This window comes from Cydia amplana, chromosome 2 (genome assembly GCF_948474715.1).
Source record: "Cydia amplana chromosome 2, ilCydAmpl1.1, whole genome shotgun sequence".
NCBI classification, from domain to species: domain Eukaryota; kingdom Metazoa; phylum Arthropoda; class Insecta; order Lepidoptera; family Tortricidae; genus Cydia; species Cydia amplana.
This window is the reverse complement of record NC_086070.1, coordinates 9574457-9595139: the sequence shown is the minus strand read 5'-3', so window position 1 is coordinate 9595139 and position 20683 is coordinate 9574457. Positions and strand designations below refer to the sequence as shown.

The 20683-nt window shown below is 37.7% G+C and overlaps 1 long non-coding RNA gene across 1 annotated transcript; it reads right to left on the bottom strand.

The window, feature by feature from the left end:
- Positions 1-278: 278 nt before the first annotated feature.
- LOC134658834 (uncharacterized) lies at positions 279-15357 on the bottom strand. The gene is made up of 2 exons (XR_010097744.1): positions 15273-15357; positions 279-344 (listed from the first exon to the last, which is right to left on the bottom strand). It is a non-coding gene; the product is annotated as an uncharacterized LOC134658834 (long non-coding RNA).
- Between the last annotated feature and the right edge of the window lie 5326 nt (positions 15358-20683).

The window sequence follows — 20683 nt, the reverse complement described above, 5'->3', positions numbered from 1 at the left end:
ATTATTATTTTAATTAGTTTTATCATTCTCTTATTTTAGAAGTTACAGGGGGGGGGACAGACATTTTACCACTTTGGAAGTGTCTCTCGCGCAAACTATTCAGTCTAGAAAAAAATGATAATATTAGAAACCACAATATAATTTTTGAAGACCTATCCAGATACCCCACACGTATGGGTTTGATGTAAAACAATTTTTTGAGTTTCAGTTCTAAGTATGGGAACCCCCAAAATTTATTGTTTTTTTTTATCTATTTTTGTGTGAAAATGTTAATGCGGTTCACAGAATACATCTACTTACCAAGTTTCGACAGTATAGTTTTTATAGTTTCGGAAAAAAAGTGGCTGTGACATACGGACGGACAGACGGACAGACAGACAGACAGACAGACAGTCAGACAGACAGACAGACAGATAGACAATAGACATGAGGAATCCATAAGGGTTCCGTTTTTTGCCATTTGGCTACGGAACCCTAAAAACTGTTTATTTTTCAAGCCGCACAATAACATTCTTTATTCGTCTGAGAATAGATAGTGTTTTGATCAATGGAACTATATTTAGATACTTAGGCATCTAGTGAAAAGTTTCAGTTGGCTTATGTGTGGGTACCTACTAAAATGTTTTCCCTGCTCTCGCAACCAACAACCACGCGATGTAAATAGAGCGACTGTGTTGATCTGCGCTAAAATTTATAAGCTAATATCGAAGCACCGAGTGAATCTAAGATAAGCGACAATGAGCAGATATAAATTTAAGCGTTTGCGTGACTTGATTGCCTTAGTCTTAGTTTACCTATACATACACGGTTTTACCTTCATCAGACGAATAAACTAAGGTAAACAAAGATTGTTACTAAGTAGGTACTCCATCCATGCTATTCGTAATATATAACCACTAAAAACGAGCTATTCGCATACATTGTAACGTACAGGGAAAATCGGCAGTTATTGGTTTCAAGAAATAGTTTTAGTGCACAGCTTCGACGCCTCTAGGTTGCCCCGCAGACTCTAATAAAGCCGCACAGTACCCGCCCGAAATTGAAACTTAGGTTTTGCTATAGGTATCCTATGTAGTTCTAGGTTAAAAGCGAGACATTTTCTAATAAAGAGTCACATTTTCATTCCCGTAATTATGGCCTTTTATTCATAGCTTTCAGTTCATGTATGTTATAATAATATCTATTTCTTCGGATAAAATATTTTTAGATGCATTCCTATATGCAAAGTTATGAAACCCTTAGTTTTATTAAAGCAACAAATCACTAGACCGAATTTTATCGACGAGGCTTGAAAAAGGTCAGTAATTATTATTTAATATCCAATTTAAAAACTCCCTAACATTCAACATTCAGTGTAGTACCTACTTCAGATAATTCCGAAATATAGTTAGTAGAAAGAAGCTATTAAGAAACTGTTCATCAATTTTATAGACCCTAAATTCTAGTCGGCAGGAAACTGCTCCGGATCATGCGACTATAAACCTAGCGGGCTGGTGACACCGTGACAAAGGGCGCAGTGCCCTATAGGTACATCTGCGCTGTCGTAGGATTGATTTGACATTTTATGAATTATACAAATCTAAATTGTAGAGCACCGACATATTGTGAATCTCATGTTCGAGCGGACAATATTTTATTGCATGGAAGAAGAAATATCCAGAAATATCCTTTCTTAAGAAACTTAATTGTGTTACTTGTGTTAAACGGATTGGCGAGTTTAAATTACTCTGAATTCCAACTGAGTTCTGCCACTGACAGTTCCTTACTTGTATTCATAAGCGAAGTCAATGGTTATCAATCTAAGAATCAGAGCACAAAAAATCAGAAGGAAAATAACAACGGGATATTGGTTGGTTGGTGGTAAAAAGTTTGACGACGTTGGACTATTCTTATGGTAATTTGACCTCACTGTCACGCGACCTTCTGTCCACACCCTGATAATATGCAAATTAGCCACGTCTATAAAGTGACCTGAAAATACTTTCTCATTGAACCGGCCTGCATTGTCTTAAGGAAAACTTTGTTAGTTCAGCGTAACATGAATGTCGGCAAACGCAAAAAGGATGAAGCAAGAGGCGCGAATAATGTCGTCACTTTAAGAAGTCAATAAAGCGTTTTATTATAAAAGGTTTTTATTTTTCGATTATGCTATATTTTGCTGTTTTATGTAGGTTCATATCATATTCGTATACTCATAGGTAGTATTTACAAATTTATGACTTTATTTTCTCATATATTTTATTTTGTAGATACTTACCTACATTTATTTTTCACGGAAGGTGGTCAAAGTGTAGTAAATGTTTTGCTATTAATTTAAGTCAACATCCGCCCAGTATGTTTTCTCATGAATTATCGATTAATAATTATTAGTTACTAATTTATGACGCCTTACTTATAAAAAAAGCTAAGGTCGAGCAAAATGTGAACCAAATAAAAAAAAACTTCATATTAACAATGACTGGAAAACCGTGCAACTTTTAGTAATTTTACTGGGATCAAGTGAAGCAGGTTACCTAGGTCATTTTCAGGCTGACCTACCTATGGTGACACTGTGGTATGGCAATATGTATTGGGACAACCTGTATATCTTCGGAGATTTAATTACAGGTAGATAAGACTATTATCATGCCGCGATCAGAAAGGGATTAGAAATAACAGATTTCCATACACTTACGTCAAAATCAATATGGATTGACAGCTATCTCAATCCCTTTCTAATCGCGATTCAGTAATACAAGTCTAATAAAAGCCTCTATACAACTATAGATAGGCACAATTAATTAGTTAGGTACTTGTTTTGAAAATATCTACATATATGACACTGATTTAAACTTTCACGATTTTTACACATTATTAAATTGTACAACGGGAGTGCGGGTAGTTCGAAAAACTCGCGCGGTTAGAAGATGCTGATGTCAACTTAAGCCAGTCTTCTCCGAGACCACGGGGACAACGCCGTCCTCGAAACGTCGGAGGTAAATCTTAAAACTTAGATACGCGATTAAGTCCCGTTTAGGGTTTGCTCCCGGTACTGAGTTTGTATGGCGAGAACCGGGAATTCCCGGGAATTCCCGGTTCTCGCCATACAAACTCAGTACCGGGAGCAAACCCTAGTCCCGTTGTACAATTTAATAACCTACATATATGTATACAATAATAGGTCATTGTCATTTGTATCTGTGTTTCTGGCAAACTGTCGAATTCGCTAATCTAAATCCATGAAATTAAATCACCACCAAGTTGCGAGATTGGCAAAGTCGTGAATTTGAATTGCGTTATTTGACCATAAAGTATTTTTTCAACATACGGATTTATAGCTCTAATGTTTTATGTATAAAGAGGACGTACAGGAGTTCTGGTAATAAACGAGATAAAACGTAAATTCAAATGCGCCTGTAGCAAACATATTCATAAAACATGATACTCGGTAGATACTTAATTTAATGCCCAAAATTATGGGCGAAAAACTTGGTTTTAATGGGTGAAACTCCAACGGCCATTAGTGTAAGCCCCGCGTCATTCTCCCGGTACAAACTCAGGCTTTTTATTGCAATAAACTTTCTGACAAGCCATTTGTGGCAGGAAAGTGTTCGCTGAAATTAATCACATGACCCGTTGCAAGCTTTGTTTATTCGAGGGTACACTCGTGGTCGCATCATTAGGTATTTCTTTTAAAATGACAGGTCTTTGGTACTGTATTATGAGTACGGGTACCGATAATTACGTACAACGAGTAGCAAAATTGCGTGGGCACGTTATGATTAAATTCATTCATAAAATGGCTATGGAATTTTGCAGCTGGGTGTACGGACCATTTACTTCTAAAGTGCTAATTTCCCATCGGTTACGGCCAAATAAATTATAATTAAGTATTTAGGTACTAATCGCGTTTCACGTCAGATAATCACTTAGGCCCACTTGCACCATTCCACTAACCCGAGGTTAACCGGTTAAACCTGGAGTTACCATGGTTACCAGTACAATTTGACACAGGGTTAACGGTTTAACAGCTTAAACCCGGGTTAGCGGGATGGTGCAAGTGGGCCTTACTTATATAAATACAACAACCTAGCTCCTACCACTCTTACCAAACGCATTACCCGACATAGCATATCTTGATTGTCTTTTTTTTTCATTATTGTAGGAGCTTAGTCGCTGAGCGATTATGGCGCTCCGTACGTTACACAGTAGAATTAGGTAAAGATACTTATCATTAAACTCGAAAATTAGTTAATACACGATTTATAAGTCTTATAAAGTAATTTTGCTTGCTCTGACTCAGGATTAGCCAGCACAAAATTGCATGATCCAGTGTTAAAAGTTGCCCGAAGAGGCTCCCCTCGTACACACTCCATCAAAATGTGGTAAACATCCTCTACAACTCCACAATCGGTACAGTTAGGGTTATCAGTTTTCCCCATCAAGAATTTAAATTTATTAGAAGGAACGTGTCCAGAGCGGAGCCTCATCGCTATCACTAGGTCTTGTCGTGTAAGCGAGCTATGGGTTATCCACGGAGACTGTAAGGTCTTGATTGTCTTGTATGTACATTTCCAAGGGTGTTACCTTCTTAAGCTCCTCTTAAAGCGATATTCTATGTTTTATACCTTTCTCACCACTTGGTTTTCCTACACCTTTTTTTAGAGTTCCGTACCAAAAAGGTAAAAAGGAACTCAAGTAAAATTCTCAAAGTAAAATTTTAAGGGGTTCTGTACGCGTCCATGCGTCCATCTCTCACATCGCTAAATATCCCGAGAAATCCTTACGCTATTGAACAAGGCTAACGCAAATAGTGCATTTTTTTACTAGGTATGAAAAATGCTCAATATGACTTTGCACGTGTTTAATTATATAATTGAAATTTCTATGAAATTACATTGAAGACACCTTCATTCCAAGAAAAAAAATTTTTGAAATTGTTTTACATGGTACAGAATTAACCCTAAAAAGAAAACAAAATATATACAGGGTGATTTCGGGGTCGTGGAGAAATATGGGGAATTTAAATTTAAAGCTGGAAAGTTTCAATTCTCATACAAAAATGTAAGAAATTCCGAATTTTTCCTACGTTAAATTTCCGAAACATTTCGCAATTGTGGAAAGTTTCCTTAGGCACATCAGTAAGCGTATGTCAAAAGTCAAGGGTGACCATGATTGCTTAGTATAAGATAGATTTTTGAAAAATAAGAATAATTTAACTAATTGTCTTTTAATATTTGCTTGTATTACTAACACACTATGGATACTTTTGTTGTCCGAAATAAAGAAATTATTATTATTCTCTTTATTTATTTATCATCTTAAGTTAGGTTAATTTATAATATGGATATAAAAATAAAATACAAAAACACTTACAAAAACAATACAAAATACTTATAAACATATTATAAAAAAACCTAACCTAGGGTGCCGCCAGCAGCGGGGCAAGGCCCAAGCTGCCGGTGGTCAGGGCTGCAGAGAGAGGAACCGACGGACTATCCGCGCCGTGTCCAAGATCACCGCCTTCTGCATCTGACCCTTGATCAAACCACCTAGCGAGAGTCTCTCAAGATGTTGGTCGAGACTCTTCGCTATTAGACCGTTCGCTGATACAACTATCGGGACAATGATCGTCGAATCAACATCCCACATGGCGGTTATCTCGTGAGCCAAGTCTAGGTACTTACTGGACTTGTCGTGTAAAATTATTATTCACTCTATTTATTTTTCATCACAAGTTAGGTTGTTTATAATATGGATATAAAAATAAAATACAAAAGCATTTACAAAAACAATACAAAAACTTATAAACATATTATAAAAAACCTAACCTAGGGCGCCGCCAGCAGCGGGGCAAGGCCCAAGCTGCCGGTGGTCAGGGCTGCAGAGAGAGGAACCGGCGGACTATCCGCGCCGTGTCCAAGATCACCGCCTTTTGCATCTGACCCTTGATCCAACCACCTAGCGAGAGTCTCTCAAGATGTTGGTCGAGACTCTTCGCTATTAGACCGTTCGCTGAAACAACTATCGGGACGATGATCGTCGAATCAACATCCCACATGGCGGTTATCTCGTGAGCCAAGTCTAGGTACTTACTAGACTTGTCCTTCTCGGCTTTCACGAGATTCTCATCATGGGGGATGGTGATGTCAACGAGCACGGCCCGGCGCTGCGATCGATCTATTATCACAATGTCAGGCTTATTGGCTACAATAGTCCTGTCAGTGATGATAGATCGATCCCAATAGAGCGTGGCACGACCATTCTCGAGAACTTGCGCAGGTGAATACTTATAGTACGGTACTTCGCGGTCCACAAGGCCGTATAGAAGAGCAAGCTGCTGGTGAATAATCCTGGCTACGAGATTATGTCTGTGCAAGTACTCGCCGTTAGCAAGATGAGAACAACCGGAAATGATATGCCTGAGTGACTCTCCGGGACGGCGGCATGCCCGACAAATGTCGACCGTACCGTCCTTCAGGATATATTTCCGATAGTTGTTCGTCATCATTACTTCGTCCGCAATTGCACAGGCAAAACCCTCGGTTTCTCCAAAGAGGTCCCCGAATCGTAACCAGTTCACCGACGCGAGCAGGTCCACATCAGGTCCCGTGAGGGCCTTGTAGAACCGCCCGTGTAGCACCTTACTCTCCCATGCCGCCTTGCGATCCGCAGTACTTAGTACCACAGGTTTGCGCCAGTTCTCGTTTGCCAAGGAGAGCGGCGTGAGGTTCCTGTCTACTGCCACCACATCACGATGCATCCCACACTCGTTGTTAAGGAAATAATTCCTGAGATTGTACACCTCGCGGTTGTGGAGATCCTTGGCGTTTAGGAAGCCTCGGCCTCCACATTTCCGTGGGATGTACAATCTCATAACTGACGAGCGTGGGTGTAGCATGCCATGTGCGGTGAGCAGTGATCGGACCCTCCGATCCAGGGCGTCCAGCTCGGTCTGAGTCCACCTTAGTATGCCAAAGGAGTATGTGAGTAGGGGCATTACCCAGGCGTTGAAGGCGCGCACTTTGTTGCCTCCTGACAAAAGACTGTTAAGGACTTTTGTGAGCCGACTGAAAAAGCGCTCCTTCACCGACCGTCTAATACCCTAAATTATTATTATTATTATATTAATCAAATGCTAATGTGGATCACTATTTGGGTAGGTAAGTAGTTACCCTTGAGTTGAACGAACTGGCACTTGCACTCGTCGGTTCCGTACCCAAGTAAAAACGGGACCCTATTACTAAGACTCCCCTGTCCGTCTGTCTGTCTGTCTGTCCGTCGATCTATTACCGTCCGTCCGTCTGTCACCAGGTTGTATCTCACGAACCGTGATAGCTAGACAGTTAAAATTTTCACAAATGATGTATTTCTTTTGCCGCTATAAAACAAATACTAAAAACAAAATAAATAAATAAATTAAATGGGGCTCCTCCCATACAACAAACGTTTTTTTTTTTGCCGTTTTTTGCGTTATTCTACGGAACCCTTCGAGCGCGAGTCCGACTTGCACTTGGCCGGTTTTTTTTAATGAGGCCGGATATACCTACCTAAGATCTCTTTTGTTGATCTTCATTTGTATTACGTTTGTACTCTTACTACTTGTGTCAAGATTCCAATCAGTTTTATGTCGCACTTTCGAAGTTTCAAATGTCAATTTCATTCAGCTACTTGCATAAATACGACATCCTAATAACTCCTGCCCTAGTAGCACGGTCGCATTTTTATCGTTTATCACCATGCCTGTCACGTTCTAACAAGTATGTAAGTGCGAAAGTGACGGGCATAGTGATAGTCGATAAAAATGGAACCGTGCTGAGCCCGCAGAGAACGACTTCTCGATTTCTTTTCTGTACTGGGTATAATTCTGTCTGCATCTCTTTAAGTTCAGCGAATTTAAAATAAGTAAACAAAAAATCAGGAATCTACATTATCCAAGTGCACTCATGCAAATAAAACGAACAATGATCACAACGGCGAAATATTTTAATTAGTTAGGTACCAAGTGCTTGTAGTATAAAGCGCCTAAGCATTATGTGTTCAGCGAAGCTTAAAATTAGGGAAATCATAGTTCGTTGCAGACACCCAGCGCAGCGCTAGCTGAGGAGTGGTTAAACTGGTTTGCAAGCGACTAAACTCTTGTCTCTGTGTACGGTTTATATTTCAGTAAAGAAAATCGAGTTGGTAATTTTTATAGTACCTAATTTTTCACCAAACCAGCTCTTGAAGTAAGTGATAATTTTGAATGATAAATCATCACTACATAGATGGTATAAAACAAAGTCGCTCCCCGCTGTCTGTCTGTCTGCCTGTTTGTATGCTTAGATCTTAAACTTCGCAACGGGTTTTGATGCGTTTTTTTTAAATAGATAGAGTGAATCAAGAGGAAGGTTTATGTATAATTTGTTAACCCGTGCAAAGCCGGGTCGGGTCGCTAGTAATTTAATAACGACGACCGGTCTGGCCTAGTGGGTAGTGACCCTGCCTGTAAAGCCGCGGTCCTGGGTTCGAATCCCAGTAAGGGCATTTATTTGTGTGATGAGCACAGATATTTGTTCCTGAGTCATGGTTGTTTTCTATGTATTTAAGTATTTTTATATTATATCTATCGTTGTCTGAGTACCCACAACACAAGCCTTCTTGAGCTTACCGTGGGGCTTATTCAATTTCTGTAAAAAAATGTCCATGAATATTTATTATTATATTATTATTTTTTAATAAAGGCCATTTGAATTGGATTTATAATGTTTTACAGTTAGCATATTGCTCGGGTTGGTGTGGTAAAAATTTTTGTATATCACTAATATCACTCAATAGCAAAGTTTGTGACATCCTCGTGCCTTGAAACCCTCACAACGCTCAAGATTACACTTTTCGAATGTCTCCCTACGCTCGTGATTCAGTTTTGGAATATTGCTCGAGTATCAATTTTAGCACGAGGGGTTAAACAAAAACCATTTTGCCCCCTTGTTAAGCCGGGTCCAGACGGGAGTAACGTGTAATGTAAGAGTGTAGCGTCAATCTCCTCCTAGCAGCCCGATTTGCATTTACGGAATACCTAGGTATCAAAAACCTTATAAGTTAGCTAATCTACAAATTTATTCTTTTATACCTTGAATAAATAGGTGATTTATGCTTTAACGATAACGTTTAACGTCAACACTTTTGTTGTAAACTTCCTTTAATTGTAGTAAGTGCGAAGGGTGTTTTACACATATGCGGACTACGTTTGAATATGTAGGATAGGGTTAAAGTTTTTCTGTACATAAACCCCTCGTTTGTCGTGTTATCGCCTTCAATTCTATACATTTTACTTCTTATAACGCGTTCTTTTCGCTGGATTACCCATTTGAATACCGAAGCCAGTATTAGCGCCATAATTTATGCATAGAAGTCGTAAAGTATAACGTCAACATTTTTATTGCCTTGCTAATATACAACGCGTGCGATACGGGAATCAGATCGAATAAAAAACGTCGGGGCTTACTTAAGCTAACCTCTTCTCTTCTATGTGATTTTTACTATTTTAGTTACATGTAGTATCTTGATAACTTCAAATACTTCATTACTTTTATATTGATAGTAAAACTGAAAAAATTGAGATGACTAAATTCGTTATATCACCAAGAGTAGGTACGTGATTAAGTTCGTCAGGTTATACGAGACATACCTTACTTCTGGACACAGGCATAAGCCTCTTATGACATTAAACAGATGACGTTAAGCGTACCTACTTAATTTGAATTTTACTGAATAAGTTACAATTTTATCTTAAATATTATAATTCATAATCATAATCATTTATTTGCACATAAAAAGGGCACAGGGCAATTAATACACCGGCGGCAATCGTTACTTGTCACTGATGTTATTAAGTATGTATTTATTTTAAATATTGTACTAACATGTACACAATTATAAATATTTTGTCGGAGGAAATGAAAACGGGACTATTAAAATTATTAAATGTCCTATAATATTTATTTATTGATAATTTATTTACTGAATACAAATCACATTTTTAATATGCCCATGCAATTTTGCACCTCGCCGTACATTTAACTGTACCGAGGTCAACCATATTGTAAGAAGTCAATAATAGTTTGTTTATACGAATTGATTTACGAGTAATTATATTGCAGCATGGACACTAGCATAGAACATAGGTTTAATTAAATATGTATATTAACTAACATCAAATTCGTGGTATCTACTTAGAGGCCTAGAAATTCGTCACAAAGAAGGCATTTAACCTCGTGAATTCAAATTGGCTATACACAACACAAATCTAAATAAACATTACGACGGATAACCCTTTCTCTCAAAATATACACTAATAAGTTTACTCATCTTCCTCATTCTTCGAAAAAAAAATTAAGTTGTCTGTTGTTTGCATACTGTAATTCAGTTTCGTTTGCACGAAGCCTTTCAAATGAAATGACGTGACTCTGATGGCTGGCGCATTTAAACTTTGCTGAAACGTTAGCCAGAAGTGGCAAGTTGGCACAAGATTATCTCGAGAGAGATAATCTCTCTCTGTCGCACCATGCCGCGGGCTATTCTCTGGAGGAATTATTATATTTATTCCAACTTTCGGAGTTGTAAAGAAACTGCACTTACTGCATTTCTGCCCTGGTGCTCATGCCCAGTGACACACTAACAGGCCAATTCGAACGCACGTACACTGATATCAGAATAACATAGATCTAACTGATGTCATTCAGTTATAGTGCATTTCGCTCGTATATACTTGACATGTAGGCGGCGTGGGCGAGACGCACGATACCTAAATAATATTAAGTATCCAAAAATCATTCTGATGTCAGTGTATGTTCATATTACTCCTGTAGGTGGCCCGTTCTATCATTTAGGGTTCCGTACTCGAAGGGTAAAAATGGGACCCCAGACTGCTAGGCTGTATCTCATGAACCGTGATAGCTAGACAGTTGAAACTTTCACAGATGATGTATTTCTGTTGCCGCTATAACTAATTGTATACCTACTAATCACTCGTGCGTCTTTCTGTCTGTCTGTCCGACCAGCACCCCCCCCCCCTCGAACTCCGAAAAAAAAAAACAGAAAGTTCTTTACCTATAGATGACAGGAAAACCTATTAAATCGTGCAGTCAAGCGTGAGTCGGACTTAATGTACGGAACCCTTGGAATGCAAGTCCAACTCGCACTTGGCCGGTGTTGTAATTGCAACCGTTTATAAGGAATAAAAACATAGTTTAGAAATTTGTTTTTCACCTCAGCAGCTCGAACCAGGGTACTTTGCTACTTAAAAACAGTGAATAAAATCGCATTTTGCTCACTGAGTGAGACAAAATGAGCAAAATGCAATTTTGCTCACTGTTTTTAAGTACCCTTGTTCCGAGCTGCTTAGGTGAAAACTTAATTGTTGGTATATCTTAAGAAAACATGAGTGAATAGGTAAGTGATGAAGAAGGAATACATTTTTCGGGTTCTCTAATATGTTCTCACTGCTGAGGTGAAAAGTTTTGTGAACTACACGAGATCAAAGTTATTTACATCTCGTGCGCTTTTGAGTCCCTTACTACGCTCAAGATTCTAAATTAGATTCACTCGCTACGCTCGTGAATCTAGTATAGAATCTTTCGCATGCACGGGAGTCAAAATAAGCACTAGAAGAAATATCAAACTTCGATCTCTTGTTGTACAAATAACTATTGCCGCACCTCTACGAGTAAGCGAAAACATGAAGTAACTTCATCATACATAAGCTCGCCCTTCGTTATTCTTACAAATTGTTAAAGAAGGCTGAAGTCAGGAACCCAAATCAAATAAACTGGATTAGGTCATCGCTTTATGGCGAGTGGAAGTGGCGGGTCATCTCGGAGGAAGCAATTTTCGTGGTCGTAGATTGAATGCAAAATTGGATGAGATCCCACTGTTTTTACTGTATGGATCCCGGGGACTGTTACTGTACCAACGTCCTCGTTTTATTTAGTCGGGGCGCACTCTCGGTTCGAATGGTTTGATTGAATGTGACAATAGTGATTGTTAGCGACACTTTATCCGCCTTTGGGTTTATATCATTTTTCCCTTAAAGAAATGTCTTTTATAAGGCCATATTGAATTCGGTATTCGATGCCGTATATATTTTTAGCTTTCGCGAGGATTTCTCCATTGTGACAATGAATCTTGATCTAAGGATTAGCGTTGTGATTTACGGGTCATTTTTAGGGTGTTAATGGTTAGGTCAAAAGAGGGTTGTTTATCGTGACAAAGGCGCGCGCTCCGACGTCAAAGCGGGACGGTTGCACGTCGCTAACAGCGGCAATTACCGCCCCGGCGCTGTCGCCGCCGGGCCAAGAGCCAAAACTTACTAACCTGTTATTCCTACCGTTGCTTGCACTCACATCCATTTCGACCTATTTGCCAGACCTATTTGATTTGAGATTTGGTATTTGATATGTTTGTGCCAGGATTTGATTTTAATGTTTAAAAAAAATACAGCCATACAAAAACTCATTCATTTATTTGCGGTATGCATTAGGTAGGTATGCATTACTAGCGGCTACAGATTCTAAATTCAAATTGATTTTCCAATGGCCTTCGTTACGTTATGGCTGTTTTGCCGTGTGCCGTGGGGAGCTACGTTGTACAATGTACAATTTTTTTCCCCTTGAGACTGACTCACGATTAAACGGTTGTAACAATTTTATTTACTGTCTTAGTTCACATAATAACATAAGAATAAGAATAAGAATAAGAATGATTTATTGCGGTACTGTGTACATTTGTAGATGGTAATCATGGTATACAATTTGTTTCAACATACTTCTACAGCATATAGGCCAAGTCAAACAATAAAATGCTCTTAGAACTGCAACATTCAAAGATGAAAACACAGTTACAATACAAAAGAATGCTTGAGAAATCTGTTTCAAATTGAAAAATTTTGCAGTGTATCCGGTAATTCCTTACACATTGAGCTCACAAAAGAGCAGGTTCCCGTTCAAAGGCGTGTGTCGTTTTGCACGCCAACACTTGCACCCCTGCTCGAGTATTCCTGACCCATCAGATACTTACCTACAAGTCGAATGCTAAGAAAAACCACGCTAATTTTCCTTCTTTCTTTTCGCTCATATAATGGTTTACTAGAGTTTGGCTCACCTACTAGGTCAAGTGGAAAAACACTTCAGCTGAATTGTCAACAGGCTAGTTCATCTTACATCTCGAATCACAGCATGTACAGTCAAGTGTCAAAATATGGGTGCACAAATTATACTCAAAAATATGTCTCATAGCTCTTATGTCAGCGAATTAAGAACTCTGGGACTTATTTTTGAGTAAGTTGTCTACGTCCATATTTCTACACTTGACTATACCTACCACACATTTATAACTAAGGACCAAAATTCGCAATACAGACAGGACATATACAGTGACGAGATAAATGTTCGGCACTTACGAGGGACCACATCACTTTTCGCAATGAGGCGTCGTTGCCTAATATGTGAGTAGCAACATAATATAATACAGGATATTGAATGTAGGACTAGTTTACTAAATATAAATGCTTCTCTTCTCTCCTTAATAAGATTTCTGTCCTTAACCTTTTAACCGCCAGCAATTTTTGATCGATCGTGCTCGTGTCGCCACCGACAGTAATTGTACCACGCAGAGTAAGGTTGGCATACAAGATACAAGATACAAGACATTTATTCATAAAAGTCAATGTTTTACAGGTCAGGTAGGTACGTATTCAACTAATACTAGTAGGTACAGCATTTCAGGAGTGATATTTATGTCACTTAACTTATTATAAATAAAACATATTTTAAGCATAACTAATTCTAAATCAGTATAGTACTTAATAGGGTCGCTTAGGGCTTAACCAGTCATCATTTTATTTATATGGTATACATAGTTACGGGAGTTATAAATGTGCTGTAAAAACCAAATCAGATCTTTGTCTTATTTATCAGACTGTGGCGAAATGAGCTGGATATGTAATGTCTTATATATCAGACTCTGGCGGTTAAAGGGTTAATAAGATGTCATTGGTTTCAAGCCAAAGCAAATAATACATGTGCAACATTTTTATCAAGTTAGTAAAACTAATCTACTTGGATAAACTATAAAACCGTATCGTAATACAATTTTTGCGTGTCATTAACCAGTCAAAGGTTCATGAATGTATACTGCTGACAAGTAATATTTGAAAAATTGCACTATAAATAATTTTCCCGGAATGCTCGCTCAGCTAGTATTTGCTCAGTTTATTTTTCTCCCAGTATGAGAGCCCTTTAGTTGAATACACAGCGTATTCTGCGTTCAAGTGAGACCGAGCCGCCTCGTTGCGCAACTTCTCTAACCAAAGCAAAACTTATATAAAACACTACACACTACGTGATGGCATCATATCTACTGTTTATTAATTCGTACTTTAATAGAGTCTGTCAAAACTTATTTCAGTTTTTAACCGACGAAAAAACGGAGGAGGTTCTCAAGTCGACGCGTATTTTTTTTTATGTATGATCAAGCATAACTTTTTACAGAGTAGTTCGATTTTGATAATTAAGTATTTTTTTATTGGAAAGGGTATACCCCGAAGTTCGTCCCATATAAATTTGGAAAAAAATCCAACCTTAAGGGTAGGAAAATAGGTGATGATTGATTTTTCACTCACCGATTGTAACGTATGACCACACATAACTTTTTACAGAATAGTCCGTTTTTTTTCTATCATGTGTCGCGCTCTTAACAATGCGTTAAAACTAAAAATGGAAAAATAAAAACTTTTTACAAAAAAAAAAAGCGGCCAAGTGCGAGTCGGACTCGCCCATGAAGGGTTCCGTATTTAGGCGATTTATGACGTATAAAAAAAAACTACTTACTAGATCTCGTTCAAACCAATTTTCGGTGGAAGTTTACATGGTAATGTACATCATATATTTTTTTTAGTTTTATCATTCTCTTATTTTAGAAGTTACAGGGGGGGGGGACACACATTTTACTACTTTGGAAGTGTCTCTCGCGCAAACTATTCAGTTTAGAAACAAATGATATTAGAAACCTCAATATCATTATTGAAGACCTATCCATAGATACCCCACAGTCCACACGTATGGGTTTAATGAAAAAAAAATTTTTTGAGTTTCAGTTCTAAGTATGAGGAACCCCCAAAATTTATTGTTTTTTTTCTATTTTTGTATGAGAATCTTAATGCGGTTCACAGAATACATCTACTTACCAAGTTTCAACAGTATAGTTCTTATAGTTTCGGAAAAAAGTGGCTGTGACATACGGACGGACAGACAGACGGACAGACGGACAGACAGACAGACAGACATGACGAATCTATAAGGGTTCCGTTTTTGCCATTTGGCTACGGAACCCTAAAAACAGCCTTCAAAAAGGATGAAATAAAATATTATCCTTTTTGAAGTCTATGCGTTACCAACTGATATGTTTGAAGTCGGTGCCAAGCCAAGTAGTAACAATACCAGTCAAATATAATCAGCTTTATGGCTATAAATCCCATTTTTGACTGCTATTGTTACTACTTGGCTTGGCACCGACTTCAAACATATCACTTGGTAACGCATAGACTTCAAAAAGGATAATATTTTATTTCATCCTTTATGAAGTCGGTTTTATTTTTTTTGTAAAAAGTTTTCTTATTACAATAGGTTGACAATTCTTTGTCCGTCACTAAGTCAGGCCATCCGTCCATGGTATATATTAAGACTTTGGCTAATGTTACATCTTTTCTGGTTGCCTCTTGTATAGATTTCTAATACAAATTCTTAATTTTACAATTTTGAATATAATAAATATCACTTATCTCTGTATAGGTACAAATAGGACGCATATAATTTTGATTTTCATTAATTAATTGGAAGAACGACGACGGCAGTCGCATAAAAATCTAGGCAATTCTAAGAGGAGGAACAATGCTAAATAGATGTGTTTTATAAACCATTTCAAAATTACTTAAAAAATATATAAGAATAGCGAAATTCATAGGTGCACGATGTTTTTTTCCGTCATAAAAATCATCATAAAGCATAGCCGTCTCCGCCCAGAAAAAGCGGAAAGTGCCTGGATCCCTGTAATTAGAAGCGGCGAAGATTTATGTAACGAAATTTTCCAAATTCTTCGTATTTTTTGGCAGCGACACGTGCTTCTTTGATCTCGACTTATTAAAAATATTTTCTTTTACGTGCGTTTTGGAAAATCTTGAGGGTGCTTATGTAGATTAAAATAGGTAGAACTTGCTCGTTGAAAAAGGAAAGATAATAATGGTGTAAGGTTGTGTTTATTTGGGTCCGCTTTATTTCAGCCATTCTCTGGGGGCTGCTCGCTTCATGTATCACTGCAGACGTCAGCCCCGGGTTAATTGTCTACGTGCGTTTTCAGCTGAATTCGTCACGTCCTCTCGTTCACATCGCTTCCACGCTTTACTTCCGATATCCGATTGACATAAATACCTACTTAAAATACAGATTTTTATTGCGAATAATGCTTTTCTAGAAAAACAAAAGGTATATAATATTTTTTCTCAAAAATGGACGGCAAAGTCGACGTTGCCGGTTAAAAAATAGGTCGCGAAGTGCGTAGTTTATGCTCATTCAAAAAATTAAAAAGTTAAAAACATTGCAGTCTCGATTTCGGGACTGCAATGTTGCATAAAAATTCCATTATTTAATGAGTTCCAAACTTTTAAAAACTTTAAATGGCCATATCAAATGAAGGCATAGGTCCATTAAAAAGCCAAACAGATGATCAGCACTTATTATTATAATGTTGGTACCGCGACTATTTAGGTGTCTCAAATACGTTGGCGTATTTTCAGCAGAAAAATACACTTTTTTTTTTAAAGACGGCAAGCAAAGACTCCCAAGGTCGTCCGTTCAAAATGAATCCTCAGCCTGCAAGTAGCTACTTCCGAACCTCGACAATAATGTATACTATTAACTTGTTCAATGAATGTTAGAATTAAATGCTGACAAGTTACTTTATTAGAGTTCCGTAAGGTGAGAATCGATTTATTTATAACTGCTAATGCTGCAATAACAATACTAGAAATAAAGGTACAAACCTCAAACTCGGTATGGCAATCAAGAAAAGCATCATTAGCAATAACATAAGCCAGTTCAGCCAGTTCCTAAAAACAACTATAATTATTTATCTGTGAATACAATAACAATAAACGTAATTCGACATTGCATCCTGTCTCATTTCTATCGTTAGTTTTTATATTATTATACCATGGTTTTTATCTAAATAGAATGATGGTTCTGTACAGGCGATAAAGCAGATCCATTAGAGTGTTTGAAGTATTGATACAAGCCAATTATTACACACCGTACTGAACAAAGTGCCTAGTGCCTGTAAGAGTATATACGGTGATAATCCCAAGCATGAATTTGATATGGCTTCACTGATAACGGAATTGGTCAAAAATACTATTGTATCACGGCTCATATTTGACCAATTTCGTCATTACCGTGGGGATATTACAAAAATTAGATTAATGCATTTAAGCAAAATATTCCATACAATTATCAGCCCAGCCCATAACGCATCAGCCCAGATCTGAAAAGGGAATATTATATTACTATATCATATTTGAATGCAGATGATATTTCCGACTACTCATGTCGACGTCTGCGGAAAACCAATCTCAGTGGATCCATTAACCAAATAGAAAGAGGGGCGGCGGGTCAACCGTGAGGCCCTGTAAGCTACATTATTACGAGTATCTTAACAATTTTGCCGTTTTAAGTGTGTTATTTTATAGAACTATTTTTCTTACCCGAAATATATTCAAGTTTAGTAGAACACTTCTCTGACTAGCAGGTTTTTAAAAATAAATTACACTTTCCAAGCTTTTCAACTTGGTTACCTATGAGAAAAACATACCTGTAATAAAAAAAAAGAATACCGACTGAATGATTTTAATAAATCACCAGGTTTCATAAACCATGCGTCATTTCCGCCTCCTTGCTTCCCAGACTGACTTGTAGATAAAACACTCAAACTTTTTAAATATTATGTCACCGTAAAAACCCCGCTTTTTGTAAAATGCGTTTCCCCTAGTTAAAACTTGTTTTCCGTATCGCCTCAGCGAAAACGCGGTAGATCACTAAAACCAGTTCTACCTCGATAAAAACTAGTACCTAACTGGGATTTTTCAGTCAAAATTAGTTTTCACTGTCCCTTGGTGAAACTATGTGAAAACGCATTGTATATCTCTCACAATAATATCAATAATATTCAAATCGCATGAGTAGAACAGAACAACTTTCGGAGCAGCCCTCGTATTGCATGGTTTTTAGGGTTCCGTACCCCAAAAGGAAAAAACGGAACCCTTATAGGACCATCCCCCCCCCCCATTTATCTCCGAAACTACTGGGTCTAAAATTTTGAAAAACATACATAATAGTTCCTTACCTATAGATGACAGAAAAACCTATAAGAAATGTGCAGCCAAGCGTGAATCGGACTTAATGTACGGAAACCTTTGAACGCGACTCCGACTCGCACTTGGCCGGATTTTTGAGTACTATTAATATAATTGTGTCTGGCAGTAAAAGTGTTTAGTTTACCAATTCAGATGAGAATAATTTAATAATAATAATATAGCCATTTATTCCGAACGATATCAAGTTACAATTTAATATACAATTTTTTTTTTTATAATATATCTCTTAGTTCAGTGTGCCATAAGGCATAGGCCTCCTCCAACTGTCTCCATTGGGATCTGTCTGCAGCAACCCTCATCCAGTATGGCCCCAGAGTCAGACGGATGTCGTCTTTCCATCTTGTGAATGGATGTGCTTGCTTTCTAGTACAGCCTCTGGGGTACCATAGAGTAACCTGTTTGCTCCATTTTTCTGTTGGGCAGCGTAGCATGTGGCCTGTCCATCCCCACTTTAGATGGTCAATGCGAGCAAGTATGTCGGTAATCTTTGTTTTCTTTCTTATTTCTGAGTTTCTGATCTTATCTGATAGTTTGATCCCTAACATACTACGCTCCATTGCCCTTTGACACCTTGCAAGTGTCTCGCGATAGTTTTCGGTAAGAGACCAGGTCTCACAGCCATACGTTAGGCAAGGTAGAACGCAGGTGTTGAATGTTTTCTTTTTGATGTTGATGCTTAAATCTTTGCTCTTCATAATTATTTTAAGTGACCAATACTTTTTCCACCCGCTGGCTATTCTTTTATTTATTTCCTTGGACATCATATCTATTCTCCACAGAGATTATTTGTCCCAAGTAAACATATTCGCTTACATATTCGAAACTGGTGCCATCCATTGTTATATCGACGATTTTTGTGTTAGTCATCATTTTTGTCTTGCTCGCATTTAATTCAAGGTCCACTTCCTTGCTGTTGGTTGCCAGGGTTTGTACCATGTCTTGTAGTTTCATAGGGTCTTCCTCTAGTAGTATAATATCATCAGCAAATCTCTGATGATTCAGTCGTTTACCGTCTATTTTGAGGCCACTATCAAACCAGTCTAATTTTCTGAATATACTCTCAAGCACTGCATGAAACAGTTTAGGAGACAAGAGGGATCTCCTTGCCTCACGCCTCTATTTATAGGAAACGATTCGCCTTTAGATTCCAATTTTATTCGGCCTGTGCTCTTGCCATAGATGTTTTTGATAATATTAATATAGGGTTCTTCTACTCCTTGCTGTCTTAAGCTATACCAGATATAGTTATGATTCAGGCTGTCAAAGGCTTTAGAGTAGTCTATAAAGGCAATGTATATAGGTTTTTGGTATTCGTTATACTTTTCCATAATTTGTTTAATAGTATGGATGTGGTCAATTGTGCTGTAGTTCTTTCTGAAGCCAGCTTGTTCCACAGGCTGGTTTTCGTCTAAGACTTTGGTTACTCTTTCTAAAATTACTTTTGCGAAAATTTTAAAAGAATTATTTAATACCTGGGTTTTTCTTTCCAACCTGTAGGCTTTTAATTTCATTTTAGTGGAAATTGAATTCATTAAACGTGCCGCGACTTAAATGTAATACAGTCATGAACCACATATGACCTTACCTTACGTTATATTGTAAGTTATGAATATACCTACTCAATTGGCAGTGCCCATACAGGGTTCATAGCTTGTTCACCATTCTAATGTAAGACCTTATTGTACCTATGAAAGCAATAAATGACTGAATTACATATTGCGGGAGGAACAATGCCACAAGTGCCTGCCGAAACCACAAATATCAAGTTCTTTCTTCTTAATATAAACCTGTTTAAGTTTCGCAAGTCCCTTATAAATTGGATCGAATTAGGATGTCACTTACAACGTTTCACACAGAAAAATAGTGTGTACGTTCCGTCCGCACAGGTTATTTATGTCCCGTGCGCAATAAACAGCTCAACATAGACAAATAAAATGTAGCCGCAGGTACCTATCTCTTATTTATGTTGAACGAAAAAGTAAAACAATTTTAGATTCCATTCAGGACACCTGAATATCACCAACATTGTTTCTGGGCAAATAATAATATAGTGAGACCAATATAACTATGCAGCTATTTTGATAGCATAGACTGTGCAAGTGTTATTTATGGAGTCCCTTTGTTTCCCATCAAGTTTTAAGTCATAATGTTTTGTTTGTCATATTATCATTTGTTCTAAAACTGAAACCGTTAACTTTTCAAGATTTTCGTAAGGTTATCCTATAGATAGGATATGTTAGGCAA